At 37.0% G+C, this 21,555-nt stretch overlaps 1 protein-coding gene across 1 annotated transcript in view; it reads right to left on the bottom strand.

Moving 5' to 3' along the window:
• The window catches only part of Dpp10 (dipeptidyl-peptidase 10 (non-functional)), a 1,310,731-nt gene that overhangs the window by 653,165 nt on the left and 636,011 nt on the right, over positions 1-21,555 (bottom strand). The window lies entirely within an intron of this gene.

Below are 21,555 nucleotides of genomic sequence, written 5' to 3' on the forward strand. Positions count from 1 at the left end.
GGGCGGGCCTGAGCCCCCCTGGGGCGAGAGGCGCCTGGCGGGGCCCGGGAGGTGGCCCCAGATCGTGCCCTGGGGCTCTGCGCCTCCTGCTTTGAGGCAGTGGACATCCTTTGCCTCCAGCTTGTGTATCCTCAGATAGCCCCCTGGTTCGTGCCAGTGGAATTCCTAAAGATTTGTTTAAAAACGCTAATAATATAATAACCGCATTGGTGATAACCTGATAGTTCTTTTAACACCACCCCCCCCCGGAAATACGTAGAAAAAATTCTTCAAAATTTTAAGTACTCCCGCTCAACACAACCCCCTCCCGTTCAGAGTATGTTTATGGGGCACCTACCATGTATCAGACACACTGTAAAGACAGAGGGATGTGAAGACCAAACTCCCACGGTGGCCCTTTCCAAATCCCTGGCTGCCTAAAGCCGACTTTGCATGTGGTGAATGGGAACCTGGAGCAGGGATCCAAATCAATGAGTCCACGTAGCTCCTTGCAAGTTGGAGTTGGGTTGGAGTTGGATAACTGGGTAAGACAGACCATCTCTCCTAGTTTTGTGCCGATACACAAGAACCTGGCTTTCACCTGACACTCTAGGGCGGTTGTGCCTTAGGCAGATGGGCCACAAACAGTTATGAGTCTCAGACAGAGGTTGTGGAGTTTGCTTACCACACAGAAGGCAGGCGGGAGTCAGGTATCCAGATGTTAGTGAGTTCAACATCAGTCTTGTGAAGCAGTCCCAGCAGAAGGGAGCAGAGAATTTGGGCAAAGGTGTGGGGTTGCACTGAATGGGCGTTATTAATTAAGGGCTCACGCTCCTGTCTGAATTACTCAGTCCATGAACTAGCCACTTGTTAGCTGAGGGGCTGTTATGGGATAGTAGGAGTTCTGCTCCTGTCTTAATTCCTGAAACATGAATTATTATGCTTGTCGCAAATGTAAATTTTAATAATAACCATTTTGCAATGCATTGCTTAAAAGAAATACACCAGTGATTACCAGGAGAAAGAATCTGGATGAAGGAATATCTTGCTTTTGAAGCATATGCACTGCAGGGCCTATCATGAGTGACCTAGTTGTTTCATTTCAATACAAATAAGATTTTGATAGGAGTAACTTCGCTATTTGTAAAAATGTAAGTCAAGTATTTAAAAAGAAATGCCAGTAAAATAGCTATTGGGGAGTTTATCACATAAATTTGACAATCTAGACTTTTTCTTCACATGTAATTTGAGAGGTGGGGGAGAGTGATATGCATTATTCAGAGACTGTTCTCATCTTTATATTTTGATCTTCTTTTCATTATTCGGGTATATTCACCCTTCCAAGTGCTCCCATTATGAACAATCTGCTTGACTTGAAGGAATTTACCTTCTGACAGAGACTTTTGTCACACAAGACAAGTGCACACTAGAGGGAATTATTTTCATTCTATTTAAGATTACTTATTTGATTGAATTCAGTGGTTGAACTTGTATCCATTTTCAGTACTCAGTTTAAGATGTATTTTGGTTACCAACCAAGACATAAATTGTTACAGGTTTCCCATATTTTGTGTGTCTAGGAGAAAAAAATTTTTTTCCAGAAAATCTTTGATTTGAATCTTCATTTTGGGGGGTTAGTTGTTATTTTTTCAAGCTAAGATCCTAATTTTCAGCTCTTAAAATTTAGGTTAAGGGCACTAATTAAGACTTAATGACATGTAAACTTCTTTTACTAACTTAACTTAGATATTCTGGTTTTTAAAAATGTGGTGCACTTGAATTACAGTGTAGGATTTTCTACTTCATTTGCAACTTAATTTCTATGGAGCAAAGAAAATTCTGACACCCATGAGAAATAAACAGATACCATCCTAAGAGAAAATGTTTGCTGTACTGTTTTATGGTTTCTAATTATGGTATCATTAAAGGAAAAAAATGAAAACACCAGTTCACATTGAAAATATCTATAAAACTTTGAAGCTCCTCATGTAAATGTAACTGTAATGCATTGTAGGCCAGAAACACCTGTACCGGACTACATGTCCTCAGATGGCATGGGGCTGCCGCCCACAGGGAAGCTACTCAGCATCTGTCTTCACTGTCTTACATGGTAAAATCAAGACGTTTAAACTAGATGATCAGGAAAACATTTTTTTCTCTAAACTTCTGTGATTCTGTATTGACTTTATAAATCAAAAAGACTATTTTCTCAGTGATAAATTATTTATATATATATATATGCTTAAAATTTTGTGGATGAGTCAACTAACAATTCGAAATATATTTTTAAGATGAATAGCTTACTAATTGCTCCACAGAGGACCCACGGTGTCCACTGAAAATTTCCCATTCTCTCTCAGTACACAGAAGCAAGTAGTAATAATTTCTTTTAATACTATTTTTAAAATTCAAAAAATAAGGATATATGTTATTTCTGAGAATAAAAACTTCTATTCAAAGAGAGTTTTGTAGCTACATACAGAATTTTTGAGTACTTTTTTCCACAGAATATCTTTAAAGAGCTAATTTAAGGACAATCACATACAGTATTTTATAACATTCACATGGTGGTAAAGGACGCTTTCTTATACTTCTCATGGAATTCAATCAGATTCTCATAACTGAAAAAGACCTGGAGTGATCCTCTAGTAAAATTTCCTCTACTTATGGTTATAGATGTTTTGCAATATATGACCATTTTATTTGAAAAAAATTTGTAGAGTTTACTTCTATTACTTCCTTCTAAAACCTGATGCCACCAATTCCAGTTTCAGAATCCCATGTAGACATAACTTATAATTCTGTTTCCTGGCTGTATTTCTTTTGCTTTCTGAAGTGCTCAAAAACCTGGTTATATACAGTATTGTGAAAATCTACAGTGTCTTTCTCTCCTTCCTATCCAGTGTCTTAAAACTAAGATGTCAATGCAGTGCTTCTCATTTTATCCAGAAATAATAAGGTGAACATTTGCTGGTAGGTTATGACATTTAGATAGTGATTCACTGATTCAAGATTATCATTAAACTATTTTGTCATCAGTAGAAAGCATAGGTTGTTCTGGAAATATACAGGCCATACATGCTATATTCAATCTTCTATATCAAACTGTAGACTCAGGAACAAGAAACTGAAATTTAGCCCCTGAAAATAACCAAGAAATAAATAAGGCCAGGTTAAGCTGTGATATGTCAGAGAAAGACAAAAGTCCCTTGAGATTTTGTGAAGCAGAGTAGCCTTTGTAGACAAACCCTTCAATTTCAAATAAATGAGATTAGGAAAAGGGAATTGTACAAGCATCTTGTTCCCTGGAATCTCTCACTACCTTTTCCTTCTCTTCTTTCTAAAGTAAATCTGCAGTGTCATGTAAAGTCTACCTTGACAGGGATTTCCCTAGCATTGAGCAGTCCTTTCTTGAGTGACTATAATGAGCGCAGCACCAGGAAGGTGGGGATCATGGGCTGTGTTTTCAGAGAACCGGCCTGAAATGTGCCCAATTAGCTCTTTGCCGATGAAGAAACAGGTGTAGCTCACATCTTCTGCTATCATTTGTTTTCGATTTATAAATCACCCCAGCTCACCTTGAATGGCCTCTTGAATTCCCCAAAGTATATAATATTGTGTCCTTGGGCAGAAAACCAATACACAGCGACCGGTATTCAGACTCCAGCTACATTTTAGAAGCTCTAGCCAATACACTATAACATGTTTATTTTAAAAGAGAAAAATAAACAGAAAGAAGGCACTGTGTGTTTAAGTGACACCCATGTACACTGACTACTCAGACTGCTCTGAGGTTCTTTTAGCATTAACTAAACTTTGGGTCCGTCTCTATGACGAGAAGATTTTCCTGTTATAAAAATTCATAGCCCAATTATGATCTCTGGTGGAAGCAGGCAGAGTTGCAATATCCTGAGAGCCACTCTTGTTGCTCACTGGAGACCAGGAGAGATTGACAGACTGTTCATTGACAAACTCATCCTGAGTTTCAATGTGGTAGAGACTCCTTGGTTGTTGTATTTACACCCCTCACGACTGCCTTTCACCCGACAGCCTTCTGTAACACATACAAGAGCACCGAGACCATAGCATGATGCAGGTGATTTCCCTCGTATGCATTTTCTCTGTATGTATAGCTGAATCACACAGCAAAATGACTTGAGAATGTGAGAATTTTCCTACTATGAGTATTTTTAGCTCAGTCAGGGTTAAACCTGCTTATTTTGTGTTCCAAGAGTAATCATTTAATGATTGGTTATGTTGGTACAGGAAAAAAAGGACTTTTACTTCTTTTAATTGATATAAGTGACTGTTTTCCTGGCCTTTGTGATATTATTAATGATATTACTGGTTATTTTTTTTCTGATCTTCACACTTGTTCAGAGATAAAGTTGTCTGTATCATTTCTCTCTACAAATGACAGAAGGGTCATTAGATATAAAAGTGTCTATAGAAATATTGGCATAGAATTTTTTCTCTTTAAATAATGAGTTTGCATCCAGTGAAGAAATTTTTTGTTTCTCTAAATAAGATTAGCCTTTCCAATGGTTCAAAACAGTCTCTTTTTTTCCCTTGGAAAAATATATTTCTGAGCTTTCTCTTACATTCAGACTTTATCCTGAGTTCTCTGGCTTCTTATGTAATTCCTTAAACTTCTCAAAGCATGTATAATATAGTCTAGATGGATTGCTTTCCGGTTGTAGAGACACTTTCTTATATTCACTGCTTCATCTATTTGCTACCTGTTCATATCTATTTGGGAGAATAAAGAATAGGTTTAAATTAGTCAATTTCTGCCTTGCAAATCTAAATATTTAATAAAACTACATGTCATTATTAAAACCAAAAGAAGACGAGAAAGAAGAGGACCCAGATAAAAGGTGGGGTGAAAAAAGTGGGAGGGGTGCCAACACAATACATGCTGAACACATTAGGATTTTAGGATGTCTTCATTGTCATATATTTTATTAGTGCTATCATAAGAATCATGAAATACTTTAAATCATCTTGATTATTTAAAAAAAATTCTTCCTGCCCTTGTTTGTATAAAATGTATTTGTACAATTTTACAGTGCACAACCCAAATTGTAACTTCCTCTTTCCTCTGTTCATAGTCAATATTCTCAATTAATTTTAAGCTTGCCTTTTCTTGTAATACTGCATCATTTGTTACATTTAAAACTCAGACATCAAGCAATAGTGGGGAAGGTGGAGATAATCTATACCAAGATAGTTCATACAAATTAATGACTAGAAAATACTTTGCAATAAAGTAGTTATTTACTTCGAAATGTTTATGCGATTGTTTAATCTTAGTTGCTAGGATATTGAAAGTCTCAAAAAATGAATCAGAAGTTCTCATCGGTGGTTACTTGTTTTCCACATGCACATGCCATCCACTTTTCCATCTTCTCAAATATAACTGGATTAAATTGCATATTAGGGTCATGGTGAGCAAGGGTCTAACTGGCTTCCATACTCAAGTAGGGCAAGTTTCCCAGGAAACTGGGAAACAAATATTCACTTTTTTCCCTCAATATTAAGTTTTATCAGAGCCTCCTAGGAACCTGCATGGATTTTCTTTATTTTATTAAACAAAGATTCTGAGGAAAAACTTATTTTTTTTTTATATTTCTGTTGCCTTAGAATACTTCAGGTTTCTGCATTTAGAATATGGGTAACCTACATACTAAATTCCTCTGTTGTACTGATGCTGGAAATGGGAGGGCAATCACTAGATGTTTTTTGCTTCCAAACCATTAAGGAAAGCCCAAATGAACTTAGAATTTTCCACTACTTAGGAGCAGGTACAATGTGTCATAAAATACTGAGCCTGGAATATGAAGAAATCAAAGGGAATAATTTGAAGAAAATAGTTATACTTGAAATATCACTCCTGATTTATTCTATTATTGTTCTAATGCATACATTTTTAAAAATATATATTTAAATATATAAAATTGTATATATTCTAAATTTGGAAGAGGAAGAGCTAGGCTAGTAAGATGATGAGGGAATACCAAAATTAAATAAGTTGTTCAGTTGTTTTAAAGACATCTTTTATCCCTATAAGTTGTCCAAGTGGTGGCAAAAAGTATTCCAAAGTTAATAGAATCTTCAAGGATTGTGTCCAATCCCATGAACAAGCTTACCTTTGTTTTATATCCTCAGCACACACTAAGCTTGTTTATCTGAGTTACTACTTTTTGGGTCACAAATTCAAATAGAGGATAAGACAAATTGTTGTTTGATGGTATACACAAATATTGCCAAAAGAGAAAAGATGTCATCTTATAGATAGAGAGGGAGGGAAAAAGGAAGGAAAAAGAGGTAAGTGTGTGGTGTACATGTACCAAATCCGCATGATGAATGTGATCAATATGTACTGCAAGCACATTCCAAATTTTTAAAAAAGAAAAGAAAGATAACATTGTCCCTTCACTTAAAATAATAGAACAACTGAATATCATTTAATGTGAGAAAAGAGGGAGAGAGGCAATCATTCCTATGAAATTTAGGAAGATCCTAGGGTATAATTACAATAAAATATATTAAAGTTAACGCTTAAATGATGACTTTATTTTTAAAAAGTAAAATCAGGCTCTTCATACTTTCTTTAAAAGATGGGATTATTTTTGGAAGATGAGTTGCAGTGACACCAGCATGAGTTTAGGCAAGATAGAGAATTAGAGATCAACTCCAAAACAACAAGTTTTATAATTTTAGATAACAAGATACACTTGCAAACTCAATACCAAAAGATACACAACCTTTTTTCTATTTAAGAAAAACCAGATAAAGCATGTGCCAATGACAGACCTGATCATTCAAAACAATTCAAGGAGAAAACACCCAATAATTCAGTGAGTCTTCAAATATAAAGTGCAGTGGACCAATTTATCAACATCCAATAGAACAAGGACAGATTTTGTGCAGTTTGCTATTTAGTGTTAATGGCGTCATAAAGAAACAGGTTTCTATTGGTCTCTTATATTCCTACATTTCTTCTTGGCAAGAATTTTAAGAGATATTTGTACAGAAAAAAGATGAAAGAAGGAATCACCTCTCTCTCTTTCTCTCTTTCTGTCTCTCTCTTTGAAGTGAAGAGCATATTTATTTCCAATTTTAAAAGTATGGGTTCCTTAAAGTCCAAGGCTCCTCTTCACTATAATTGTATGAACAGCATCTATCTGAGCCAAACCATTCCCTCCATGAGATTTACAGACAAGCAAAACACACACAAATACGGTGATAGTAAAACACTCACTGCACCAAGAGTAATGATGCTCTTTGTCTCTGACCCAAAAGTCGCGTATCTTTGGCAACTTTTTACATCAGTAAAATAGGTAGGTTAACTTGTTAGCTTATGAGTAGTACAGAATGGGAAACAACTTTATAGTTTTCATTCTCCTGTGTCAAGGTCTAAGTTGGCTGAAGCAATCTACATCCTATGGAGTCTTAAACTTTAAAAAAATTAAGTAATGCTAGACTGATATCAAAATGAGTAACAGAAAACTATCAAGGTCAAATACTATGTAAAGATTAGGATTATTATAAAATTGCTTCATGAAAAATAAAAACATATATATATAATATTATACATCTATATAATTTTCTAATACTATGAATTAGCCTACAGGCCAAATCAAATTCATTTCTTTTTGTAAATGAAATTTTATTGGAACATAGAGACAGCCACTAATTCATGTATTGTATGACCATAGGTATAACAGGAGTGTTAATTGCTTTGACAAAGATATATGGAGTACATGGAATAAAATATTTAATGTCCCAAACCTTACATTTCTGAACTTCTGTTAACAAAAAAATGCCATAAAGCTCATGCTTAACATTTTAAGAACTGTATCCTTTCAAGATGAGTAAAGGACATTTAGAAAATCTTACAGTAGAAAGGAAAATTTTAAATAAAATTAGGAAATTAGAGAAAGCTAAACAATTAGAACTAGAACAAAGAATCATTTTAGAAAAATCTAGGAAAAAACTTAAAAGAAAATAATATTCTAAAGGAATCAAGGTAGGAAGGAGAAAAATTTTAAAAAAGCAAATAGAAAGAAATAAGGAATGTGGAAGAAGTGATATGTATGGTAGGGCATAAAAGAGGATCCATTATATAGGCTGTGGCATTTTCTGTGCAGAAGAACAAAGCAAGGGGGAAGTCAAATTTAAGAAGGTCTTGAAATTGAAAAAAAAAAAATTAAATTTAATGAAAAATTACACAGTGTTCCTGAGAATGTTCCCACAACACGAGCAAAGAGTGAAATTAATTGAGAATAAAGAAAAGTAATTCTTTGACCATGAGGGAGAAAGGACAATTGATTTAAAAATGAATTAATATTAGAATACCATTAGATTTGTCTATAGCACCACTTTATCCTAGAGGGAAGAAAAGAAGTGACACATTTTAGATATTCAATGAAAGAAAATGTGAACCAAGGATTTTATACACAGCAAAGCTAAACTTCCAGTTTAAAAATCACAGAGAGACTATTACCTATATACAATCACTCAAGAAATACTGTCCTCAAGAGGCCATTTTAAGATTTCTATTGAGAATGAGCTTCAGAAAATTAAATGATTGGAACATCACAGTTAAGTAAAAATGTAACAGAAGTGATATAGTCATGTAATTTTAGATTTTTATAGTAAGCATCTGAAAAAATAAAATTATTTAAATTAATTTGAAATTTTATTTAGTTGAAATCATTGAAAATATTATCATTATTATATATCATTTATCAAAATTTTGTATGATATATTTTGGATTATGTAATAATTTTCTAAGAGCCATTGTACATTTCACACTGAGAATACAAATCAGACCAAAATAGTGGCATCTTGATTGTCTCATACTGCATTCAACTAGTAGATCTATGGAAAGCTTGGAAATAGAAAAAAATGAACAGAAAAATATGCTGACTGTTAAATATTTGGTGATTATGGAATTAAGACAAACTGACGGTTAAATGAGCAAATATGCACGGTAGCTGTAGGAAACATAGCCTGACTGCTAACGCTCCTGTGCATTCACTTTGAGTTAATAATGACATCTCCAAGTCAGTTCAATTTCAGTGAATTTGTTTTTAAATTAACCTCCCCTATTATGTCTTCTTTTGGGCAAACTTGACCAAACAAGTCACTGAAGAATGCAACAGATTCCCTTTAAAGAAAAGAAAAGAAGGCATTTTTGTGGAGAAGGGAGACACCATGTTGATTAAATCACAAATAAAGCACATTTGTCTGCAAACTGATGACTAAGGTATAGTACCTCAGAATATATACTTCATGAGAAGCCATAAATAAATGCAAGAAAATGATTACTAAAAAGTCATGACAATGGTTATTTCCAGAGAGAGGAAGAAAGAAAAATAACAAGAGAATTCTGGAAGGTCAGCAATGTTTTCTGACATGGGTAATACCTGAAATGATATTGGCCTTTACATAATTTTGTGTGGTTTTCTGTATCTATGTCTCATTTTTAAAAAAGGTTAAAATGTGCCAAATAGACTCTTACTTACTGACTCTTACTAAATACTCAATAAAAGGTGGCCATTTAAGAATACAAACTAAAAGACAGGCATTACTCTTAGAATGGTTCTTTTTGCTCTTATTTTTTTAAGGTGATGATAAATATCCAGCTGTCCATGATCATGCTCTATCTATACTATATGTACTGAAATAAGAATATTTCTTCATTTCCAAAGTGTGTTTATGTCATTGAAAGCAGAAAGGTAATCCTATTTATTTTTTCAGAGTTCTTTGGAGTTTGCAAACACCAGGACAGATTGAAGAGGTTATGAGATGTTGCTTATGTTTCTGGGGAACCTCACTGCAAGACCAGTAACTCATCTACCTATTATTAAATACTATATCAAGTTAACCTACATTTGACAATGTAGATTAAACTACAGATTGTAGTCCATTTATTCAGTTCCAAATTTACATGTAAAATATAATGAGTCTCAGTCTAAGCCCTTTTCTTACTAATGGCAGAGCTATACTGTGAAGAACAGATGTTCTTCTTAGCAGAATTTGTGGTTTCAGTTGACCAGCTTCTTACCTTCGCAAATGCTGAGACTTGTGTGTCAGTAGGGCTAGAATCCTTAGTCTGGAATTTTCCACCTGTAAATGGGTCTGTAGCTTGTTATTCTAACTGAGCATTAGCTAGTATTAGAAAGACATCTTCATCTCATAGAACCTTCCCACATGGCACCTGGTTTAGCACACTCTGTTGACAAGTCATAGTCCAGTGGATTGTGTCTCAGGTTCCAAAATGAGGTTTTCCAATTTGCCCAAGAAACACTAAAATCTCCAAATTTTCACATCCCCGAAGACAAGCACTCTAAATGCATGTTTACTCCACCTAAAAGCATTTGCAAATTCATTTAGAGTTCTCAGAAAAGCTATCCCTGCCCCTTGCATTGAAAAAATACTTTCTTCCATTTTCTAGAGTACTTAATTTCTATTCATGTGTTTGTCTCATACCATTTATTTACTTCAGCCATTAGCTCTCCTACTACCATTTTAGCATGCTTCCCTTCTACCACTCTGCTGAGCCCATTCTAATTGTTTTAGTTTTCCTATGAATAATAAAAATAGTGAAAACAAAAGTAGCTCATATTTATTGACTCCCTAATGTGAATCAGCCCCTGTTTAAAGCTTTTAGTGCAATAAATTTAAAGGGTAGATGCTATTTCTACCTCCATTTAGAAAAGGATACAACAACAAAACCTTAAGGAGGATATCAAGGCCTGTCAGCGGTTCCACACATACATAGAGGAATAGCAGAGATTTGAACATGTGTAATGCTATTGTCAATACCCTTATTAATGTCTTGTTTCAAGTCAAAAGACATAAAGAATGCATGCTTGTTTATTTAATACACAGCTTTCAGAGATTCCTGCTATACGTACATTTTCCCTAACTTTAAATGACTGTATACTATTAAAAGCTTCATATAAATTTACTGTTTAATAAAAAGGCAATAGATAAATAGATATAGATAGATATACACATGGAGATATAGATTTAAGACACAATGGAAGAAGTGACTTGTAGGTAAAACCAGCAGGAGCTATTTCCAAAGCACCACACTTATGGGACCAAAACACATTTTGCTTAAATAAGGATCTCCAACCTTTTCTCTTCCATTCCTAGGTCTAATTATCATTTACATGCATAGGAGAAGATACTTTGATACAAGTTGTGGACTTTAAAACCTTTACTGTAGGGGCTGGGGATTTAGCTCAGTGGCGCAGTACCTGTCTGGCAAGCGTAAGGTCATGAGTTTGATTCCCAGTACCAGAAAAAAACCAAACCAAAAAAAAATAAATAAATAAAACATTTACTGTAAACTTATAAAGTGCTAGGTAATGATCTTGTTCAGGCTTTTACCTACCCCTTATAGAGCTTTGACAGACAGGTATTACTGTGCCAGTTAGTTAAGTGCTCTTAGAGCAGCTGCCGTTCGTAAAGCGGAGGACAGTTTTCCCCAATATCTTTTTTTTTTTTTTTTTTTTTTTTTTGGTGAATCCACATTGAAGCCAATGGCCAGTGGAATGCTGACCAAACAGATAGCTGGATTCTTTTCAGGAGACCAGACTCCGGTTTCCTGGACCAACAGAAGCTGAGAACAACTGAGAGGTCATGGTCAGGGCTGTTCTCTGGCAGGCACCCTAAAGGTTCCTCTGTGCAAACTGATTCATGACCAGTACTGAGCTCCTCCTAGCAACTTCCAGTACTATCTCAATTAGTCCTCTGATGTGCTATTCTTTCTCCATTTGTTTGATACCCTGATGAGACAGTCATTTCCTGGATTTCCTGTGGAGTACTCTCAAATTTCAATAGCAGTGTTTTTCCCCTTACACCCTGCATTAGTTTTCTACACTGTGTAACACCTTTATTACCTCAGCATTTTCATGGATCAGGGATCGAGGCACAGCTTAGCTGAGTCTTCAGATTAATATCTAACAATGCTGAAAGCAGGAGAAAAGGGAGGAATCTGTTTCATAGCTCACTCAGGTTTGTTGTTGTTCTTATTTTTTGATGCTGAGTATCTAAAGCAGGGCTTTGCTCCTGCTAAGATACCCTACCACTGAGCTATACCCCTTTTCAATTCTTTTTCGTTAGAGTTCATTGACTTGCAACTGTCTGGGTAAGCTCAGCAGCTTTTTACTGATTCAGATCTCCAGTAAGAGAGACCACCACGAGTTACTCTCTGCAGCATGAACTTCTTCACAGGCAGCTCACAGCCTGGCTGGTTGCTTTCTCAAAGTTAACAGGATAATTTTTCATTACTGTTTGATAAAAAGGATTCTTGTGTAATGTAATACAAATAAAAAGATTTATCCTGTCAGGTCTTGGGATCTGCCTGCCCTCAAGGAGAGAGGTTACATAAGGATGTAATTCACCTGCCACCATTCTTGCATACTTGTTCGTGTGTCTGTCACATTCCTCTTTAACTATGTCTGGGTTTCTGCCTTTCCCCATGGGTCACACTTTTCTGTCATCCTCAGACCATCTGAGATGACTTTTCTGGCTCTTCTTGTCACTCACCCCGACAGACAACGCCTCAGGCACCTGATTTTGTGTCTTTCCATCGTGCCCACTGTTGGGTTGGAATTCTTTCTGCCTTTCAACTTCCTTCCTTTTACTCTTCCTACTTCTCTACTCATTTTTTTTTACTGTCTTTTTATTTCTTCTTCTTTTTTCTGACACACAGGTGCTCTTCCATTTAAAATGTGGTTATGTCTCAGCAAACTCACCCTAAGATGAAAACGTGAATATTGGAAACGTGGAATGCACCTAACCTACCAAGCATCAGAGCTTAGCCTAGCCTGCTGTAATGTGCTCAGCACATGTATATAATTTTGCAGGGGACCAGAATATCCAACAAGAAATCTAGTTTATAACAAAGTATTAAACATCTCATGTAATTTACCAAATACTGTCTTGAAAGTGAAAAAAATAATGCTTGTCTGAGTATAATTTCATATCATCATAGAGTGCAAAAATAATTAATGCATAAGTTCAACATTGTAATTTCTTTAACTATAGCTTCGATTCTTTGGAATTAAATATGAGCAAAGCTAAAAATAATAACATATCCTTTGATGGAAAGTCAAAGGGTGAGTAATATAAAATTCCTTCCCTATTTCCTCAGGAAAAACTGAATAATCATCAGGCAGACAGTCCTTCCCAAAGATAATAACTGTAAACCCTGGAAAAACTACAAAAAGCCAACTACCTGAAGGCACTGGCAAGCGACAAAAGCAGTCAGACCCTGGAAGCGAGTCAGTGCTCGGAAAGAGGGAGCAACATGGGCTGATGTTTCCATTTTCACAGCATCCAGCCTGAAGAAAGAGTCCAGCCCTCATCTTGCAAAGACGCTACAAAATTCATTTAAAATTCTGCCAATTTTTCTAGTTGAATCATGAACTATAAGCATTTGGGACAGATTCCCAGTGGGTAGAAATAGCTGGGGCTAGAGGTGTGGCTCAGTGGTAGAGCTCTTTCTAAGGATGTACAAGGTTCTAGTTTAGTTCCAAACATCAAAGATAGATTAATTGCTGAGACTCCAAACAAGTGTTTTGTTTTTTTTTTCTTTAAACATCACCATAGTTAAAATTCTTCCCAAATTATCAGCTGTTAGCAGCTCGTGTGTAAAACAAAAGGCTAGGTGACCGCTTGTTTGAAATCCTAACTTGCTTTCCTGGTCATTTTCCTCACTGCTGGGGCACAACACTGGACACCCACAAAGTAAGGGAGTACAGGCTCATTTTGTCTCACAACTTGCAACGATCCTCCTGCCTCAGTCTCCCAAGTGCTGGGATTACAGGCATGGGCCACCGTGCCCGGCAATCACTTTGTCTCACAGTTACAGCCCTTGGTCAGCTCACTCCAAGGCAGAAGTAACGCATTGGAAGAGTCTGCGGAAAGACAACCGCACACATCTCTGAGGTTAGAAAGCAGAGAAAGAGGCACTGCCAGAGTGGTCACAGCCCTGGAGATTCATCTCATCTGACAAGACCCACCTCCTAGGAGCAAGTCAACTGCAGAGCCCTCCTAATCCGATCACCTTCTGAAAGTCCGGCCTCTGAACATATGAGGCTTTGGAGGGACATTGTAGGCCTAAACAATCACCCCTGTCCATGAGGAGGAGCATTCTATCCACAAGAGAATAGTGTGAAGAATAAGACAAAATTCACAGTAACACAAATTTCCAAGAGAAATTCTGGACAGGGTAAGTTAGTCACACTTAAAACTGAAGAACTACGGTAACTTAGTATAAGATACATTTCTCCCTGGGTAACAATGTTTATTTCCTTTGCATTTCTATTTTGAAGGAAATATTTCAGTCCTGTTTCCAGAAATTATGTGGTGGTAATGGGGTGTGATTATAAAGTAATTCAAAGGCTTCTCACCATCCAGCAAGTGAGTGAGTGAGCCAAGTAGTTTTATATTTAAAAGTGTCCCTGTCCTAAACACCGGAAGATAAACAGAATCAATGCTATACTATGTTGTACACAGACATTAGGCTTCTCTGACATAGCGCAATGTATGGATCTCAGCTGGAAGGGGTACTCACTTTCTCACTACATTGATACCTATGAAGTGGGTCTATGACCAGGGAACAGAGAAGCAGACTATCCCCTTGAAATGCATAAAGAACTGGCTGAAGGGATCTAGCAATTGGTAGAACCTGCATCTGAGAGCTGCCTCTGCTCTCTAGGACATAATGGGATGTGCTGGGGAATGTTGAAATGTCTAGGGAGGTTTTATATATATATCATGATGCCACCCTCCTTTTTTTTTGGTTTTTCTCCGGTACCGGGAACCGAACTCACGACCTTGCGCTTGCCAGGCAGGCGCTTTGCCGCTGAGCTAAATCCCCAGCCCCTTGCCACCCTCCTTAATGCCATTAGAATTGACCTGACATACTGAAGACCAATCTCTGTGAACAAGTGGCAATGTTTACGAGGATCGTCTATTGTACTCTGCACAGCATCTGGTATATTGGAGTCCTGGTGCATTTTAAATTTTTTGTGCTTTCCCTGGTATGAACTGCATATGATTGCACATGATAGAATGTATAGCTTTCTGGAAATTATTCTACATCTTGAATAGTGACCTCTGTCCACTTATCAAATCCATTTATTCTCTATCATTGATTTTCCCTCATATTTTCTGAATCTTTCAAGTTTTCTTTTTCATTGAGTTTGTTCTACCCAGGCATCCTACAACACCTTGAAGATCTCCATCACTTGTGAATTGTCAGGACAATTGTTGTTTTCATAGTCACAATAAGCCATCTCTTCCTGCTGCTTATTTTCTTTGGTATCCTAATTAATGCTTCAGTCACCAGCCTCTATAGTTTATCAGCCTAGCTGTTGGCTGCCAAGGTCTGTAACAGAGATGTTGAATCCACAGCACACATGCCTCAGTGGGCACAGAGAGTATTCTCTGTCTTCTCATGATCCACGTCACCCCAGCAGCCAAGCACTCAACATTCAGTTTTAATTTCTGTGTTCACACTTTGTGGTAAAGAAGTAGGCTCGGGGTTGCAGTTTGGGAATTTGGTCTCTAAAAGTTTCACCATTGCTGGTTTGTGACAATGGGTGTAAATGAAGCACTTTCCCTGCCAGTTGTTGCTCTGCTTTACCCAGGGCCATTCCAAGCAACCTCACAGCATGGCTCATCCCTGCTGGCAAGGTGTGACCTACTGTTCTTGTGCTTGGAATTTGCTCTTGGTATGTGCGCCCACAGCATAGGTGTTGAAGGCACGGTCTCCAGCCCAAGGCACTGTCCAGAGGCGGTGGAACCTTTACAAGACAGGGGCCAGGCTGGAGATTTAGCTCAGTGGCCCAGTGCCTACCTGGCAAGCACAAGGTTGTGAGTTCGATTCCTGGTACCAGAAGAAAAACAACAACAAAACAACAACAACAACAACAATAAAAAAGACAGGGGCCAGTGGAACGAAGTGAGGTCACTGGGAATCTACCTTGAAGGAAATAAGTAGACCTTTGCCTTACTTTTCCTTCTTTTTGCTTTCTGACTACCGTGAGGGGAAATATGCCTCCTTTGCCTGTGATCCCAACGTGATGCACTATATCAACACAGGCCCAAAGCAACAGACACAGCAGTCATGGACTGAAACACCTGAAATGTTGAACCCAGGCAAACGTTTCCTTCTTTCAGGTTAATCTACCTTAAGTGGCCTAACGTACCTTCCCAAGATCAGGAAAGACCCTAAGGTAGGTAAGTCTAGAAGGGAGAAGAATGAAACCTAGTCCCTCCAGAATACCAAAGAGCAAATTTACAAAGCTCAACGCTAAGTTTTGCTAAAGAACAAGCAAGTACCAAATGCCTTTCTCGTTTATAAACCTCGACTCTAAGATCTAGTCCCCAGATCCAGAGCGCTAGTCAGATCAGATCTAGCTTATCTCTCCCCAACACCAGAGGTGAGAGGCCCTTCTCAGAGGATAAAGATGCTCCTTAGACTTACGCTGTTTTTAAAATGAAATGATGTAGACCAGGGAATCTCAAGGCCCATAGTGAACTGCTGAACTACAACTTAAACTTTCTTTTCCTCGGCAAGAATGAGGATTCCCAGGAATGGCTTTTCCATCTCTGTGTCCAATAGAGAAAGTTGAAAGACCTGTTCAGAAGGGTCTAAGAAATAATGGGCTGCACAGAGGTTGGCCTAATCTTCTCTGGGAGCTTCTGAACCCTACTACACTCATCTCTGCTTTTCAGTTCTAAATTTTCAAATCAAGGATGAATTTCCTCTTTGAAACTGTTGAATCTTTGTGTCTGAGTTTCTAAACTTGATCTGCTTCTATTTAGACCAACAGTGTTGACTTCCTCTGAGCACCATTCCTATGGCTGATCTTTTGGGCTCAGGTTACCACACATTGCTTTGTTCCTGTCCTCTGATTTTTTTCCTGTATTTAGGACTTTGAGCTCTGCCTAACCGATGCTTTCCTGAATTTCAGATTCCAGCTTTCCACCACCCTTGCTTAAGTCCCTTTTTGGCTGTGCTTGATTAACTGATCACTTCAGAAAGCAGTGAATGATTTTTGCAAAGCCCAGTATCATAGGCACTCGATGAATATTAAACAGGCAAGAGAAGTACAGCCTTTAAAGCAGAAATCATGTTCTATTATCTGACTCTTTCTGAACAATAGAAGATCTTCAAGAAAAGAACTGTGTCTTATTTAACTATGGAGCACATAACTCCTGCATGCTGAAGACATTAAATAAACATTAGATGACTGAATAAATATAGTATATACTTGTACATACGAATGCACTATATCCTCATGAAACTTATATTCTTATAATTGCTTATTTTCAGAGTTTCATATATCACTTCACAGATATTATTCACTCAAGCAAATTATTGTGTTAAAATTTTAGTACCTTCTCTCATATCAACATTTGAGAAGACACCTTTTCAACTTATCCAGATAGAAGTGACTATAAATAAACCCAAAATCTAGCACTAATCTTGTCTAGCTATATGTTATTTTTTAATCTCACTGTTTCTGCTTCTAAAATAAAAATGTAAGTCTCCAGCTCAAAAATATGTCCACAAAATTAACTAAGATAGTATGTGTAAAGCAGTAAGTATGCTGTCTGGGACACAACCATCCACTGAATGTTTCCTTTCTTCCTAAATCCTCAAGTTCTGCTATTGTGAATGCTCTCCAAAGAAGCTGAAAAAGACATTTGTCTGTGAATTTATGCTAGTGACTTTCATGTTGGGAAAGAGCAATGAAAATTAACAAAGGATTTTCCAAACCACATAATTTGCCCCACTTACAACACTACCCCTCTACTACATAGATGGAACAATATTTCCAAGTGATTTAAAAAACCTTAGCCTCTTCACCAAACATCCCCACCTTTTTGACATAATTCAATAGTTTTCATTCCTGCTGGAACATTAGAATATCTTGGTAAAATTAAAAAGTTCTGATGGATGTTCAGAGCCATCCAGTAATCTTTAGTCCATCCATTATCCTACCTTCCATGATCAATACTTCAGCCCTTTGCTCTGTCCCTAATGATCATGTGCCCCAAAAGTTTTCTCTTTTATTTCCTTCCCATAATCTATACCATTTCTGCAAATAGCAGCTCCAGTCTTTTAGTTATTGGTATCAAGAAATGCACAGCATGAGTCACTTCCCCTTAAACTTCTCTCTCCTTTCATACATCACTTCTAATATTTCAGTAACTGCTAGTGACTCTCATTTCAGAACAGATCTTCACTTTTCACTACTTCTACTTTAGAAATTCGGTCCAAGCTCCAGCATCTTTTGTGTGGATTGTTTTAAGTACCTATTGTTATCCTTTCCTACACCCTTGCTTTCTTTCTATTTCCTTTTAGGAACCAAAACAAGTGATTTAGAAGAGAAGACAGAGTGCATTATTCTACTAAAAAATGTCCAGCGTCCTCTTGTCTCCATGAAAGGGAGAGACATATTTCTTACAGAATCCTAACATGTTCCCACTGCTCTCCCTTTGCTGTCCCCAGCTCAGAGCCACTATGTCCCAGCAGCCTTCCCCTGCCCACAGTCCTGCAGTCTCACTGGACACCTTGCTGTCTTTAACAGAAACACTGAACATGCCTGCCCTTTCCTTTGTCAGCAGTGTACTTCTCCACAAAACCCAGATGGCTTATTGTTCCCATCCTTCAAATCCTTGTAAAATACCTCTGTGCCCAGATCTTTCCTGGTTGCCTCTCAAGTAACATCCTAGTTACTCGCTATCTTCCTAAGCCTTGTGTTGGGCATGATTCTGTTTTTATAAGAAGTACCTGAAATAATCAGCACATGAAGAGAGAAGGTACATTTTGCTTCACATTTTTGGAGGTTGATCAAGTGGCCCTGCTGTTTTCGGTCTGTTACAACACATCATGGTGTAGAATATGGTGGAACCAAGACAGTCACGTCATGGCCGAGATGCAAATGATGAAGGGAAGACTGGAGTCCCACAGTCTTTGACAGCACACTATTGTGACCCAGGGACTCCCCACCAGATATGCACTGAAAGCTTCCACTGCCTTCCAACATTGTCCCTCTGGGGACACCCTTTAATACATGGGTTCTTGGAGGACATTTAAGGTCTGAACTATTGCTCTCTAGTTTATTATAAAAAAAAAAAAAAGCACCATCATATATGTGCTTTTTATTCATTTATTTCCATATCAGCTTTCCTTTCTCTCTGAAATGCACATTCCATTCCTCAAGGTCTTTGGTTTCTCTACTTCAGTGCCCCAAGTACTCAGAATGATGGCTATTACTTGGATCAGTATTGTGATGCATAGATCCAGTACTCCTCTCAAAGGGACCCTATACTGTAGAACTCATCTGGGGCAAATAAGCTCATTTCATGAAACAAATCCAGGTGGATGATAGATCTACATATCATTAACACAAGATCATCAATTTAACTTACAAAACAATCTCAAGGTCTTGTTTACTATTCCACTTCTCTCTGTCTTCAGTTGCAGGGTATTTAGCTGGATACCTGGGTGTGTCAAAAAGTTCCTTCCCCTGCTTGCCTTTTCACCTTTGGGCTTCTTTGAAACTCAATTCTTTCTCCCGCCTGACAACTTTTAATTTATTAAACCTCTGACACTCAGCCCAAAATGTCCATTTTATAACCAATCTTTAGAGATGATTTTGGTTAGATTTACAACCACGTTCTTAATTATATATTTCACTGTCTTCATAGTATTTGCCTGACATTTTAAACTGTAAATCTTTTAAGGGAGTGGGGAGATGAAGGAAGGGGTGAGGAGGAGATTGATGGTATATTCCAAGGGTCAATTGATGATTTACACTAAATAACTTCAAAGTTGAAAACAAAATCTATGAAACTCCCTAATATTTTTATCTCTGACTCCATTTTACAACACAAGTTCTATAACAGAAATATATTTTGCACTTAGGTAACTAAAAGTTTTGAATGAAGTCCCCTGAGTCCCTTTTTAAAGATAATGTAATATAACATAAATTAAATAAGATGGTGATTCTGTTCTTTTTGCATATATTTCCTACTTCCCTATTACAGTTACTGGAACAGCTGCTATCTTAATTGGTACTAAAAATGTCTATGCATACACTCTCCTGGAAAGTAGAATTTTCTAGAAAGAAGGTAACTTCCAATCCTATTTGAAGGACTTATTTAGTTAACAGTTCTGTGTACACTGTGTTAGCAGTTTATTTTCCTTTACCATCAATATGGAATTCATTTTTGTCTACTGCCTGGAAGTTATTGATAATTTTAAAGACATGTTGCCCAGATCCTAGCAATAAGAATTTACTACAGATTGTGAATCAAGGAAATACACATAAATTAAATGTCATAATGCGACAAATTTATGGAGCTTAAATCTTAATCAATAGGTATCCACGGGGGATTCTGAAAGCATCTACAAAAGCAATTCTAGATGTAAATGTTAATAATAATATACAATACTCCCAAATGCTTTTAAAAATTGTAAATTAAAATGTTGAATAGCTATATTATATTTGCTGCGTTATTACATGTGTGTTTTATTTTCCTACATGAAATATACAGCTCGAAGTATTTATTTTCCCTATGAGTAATTATATCCATGTTCTTCTTGTCCTTTAAAATATAGTTGAGTAAGGCATCAAGTTAATAAAACCTAATGCAAACTATAAGTGTGTTCTAAAAGGAAAAGAAAAACTATTCCTATTAAGTGCACTGCAACTATTTCAACACAAATGCAAATTAGTCTTAATTTTATTTTCAAAATGCTACTCTTTAACCAATATAATGCACAATAAATTTTAAATACCAAGCAGGAAGCTGTATAATGCTGCTCTAGGGAAGACACACAATTTCTCATTTCATCTCAATACAAATGAGTTGTATCACCAAATAACCTATGAACCTCTGATTAACCAGATGCCATTTTTTATCCTTCATTGCAGAGTAAAATGCAGTGATGTGTTCAATGGAGTGCTAAAATATAATTGATAAACTTTTCTCTTTTTCCTCCAGATAGCGTTCCCAGCCCCCCACATAGAGGACAAATAAACCCATGCAAGTATTTGTGTAAATTAGGATGAAACTGTGTTTGTGAAAGTTTTATAAGGTGTAACTTAGTGCACTGTACTGTATGCTAATCCTGCTCCAATCCTTTCATTACAAGCTTTACTCTACCCTTCTCAAGTTCTGAACATCTGTGTATTTGTGGTGTGAGCCTCATTTCTCTGTGTAAGGCTGACCTAGCCATATGTGTCATGACAGGAAGTCTTGGCAGCTTATGTCAGAATTGAAAGGAATTTTGAACTACTTTGGTCTCTAGGTATGGTTGAAAGGTAGTTGCCTATATAAACTCTGCCTCACAGATTTCTCTATGCTCTTTTTTTTAACTTGTGTAGCTTTTCTGTTTCTTGGTAGTCTTTAGTCCAGTCAAATTCTTAACTGTTGCTCCCATTCAAGAAAGGGTTTTGTCTTCTGGAGGTACCCAACCATGAATGGATTGGTCTCTCCAAACCATAGTCAGAATCCTCTTAATCA

This window comes from Chinchilla lanigera, unplaced genomic scaffold, assembly GCF_000276665.1.
Source record: "Chinchilla lanigera isolate Chin_1 unplaced genomic scaffold, ChiLan1.0 scaffold00058, whole genome shotgun sequence".
NCBI lineage: Eukaryota > Metazoa > Chordata > Mammalia > Rodentia > Chinchillidae > Chinchilla > Chinchilla lanigera.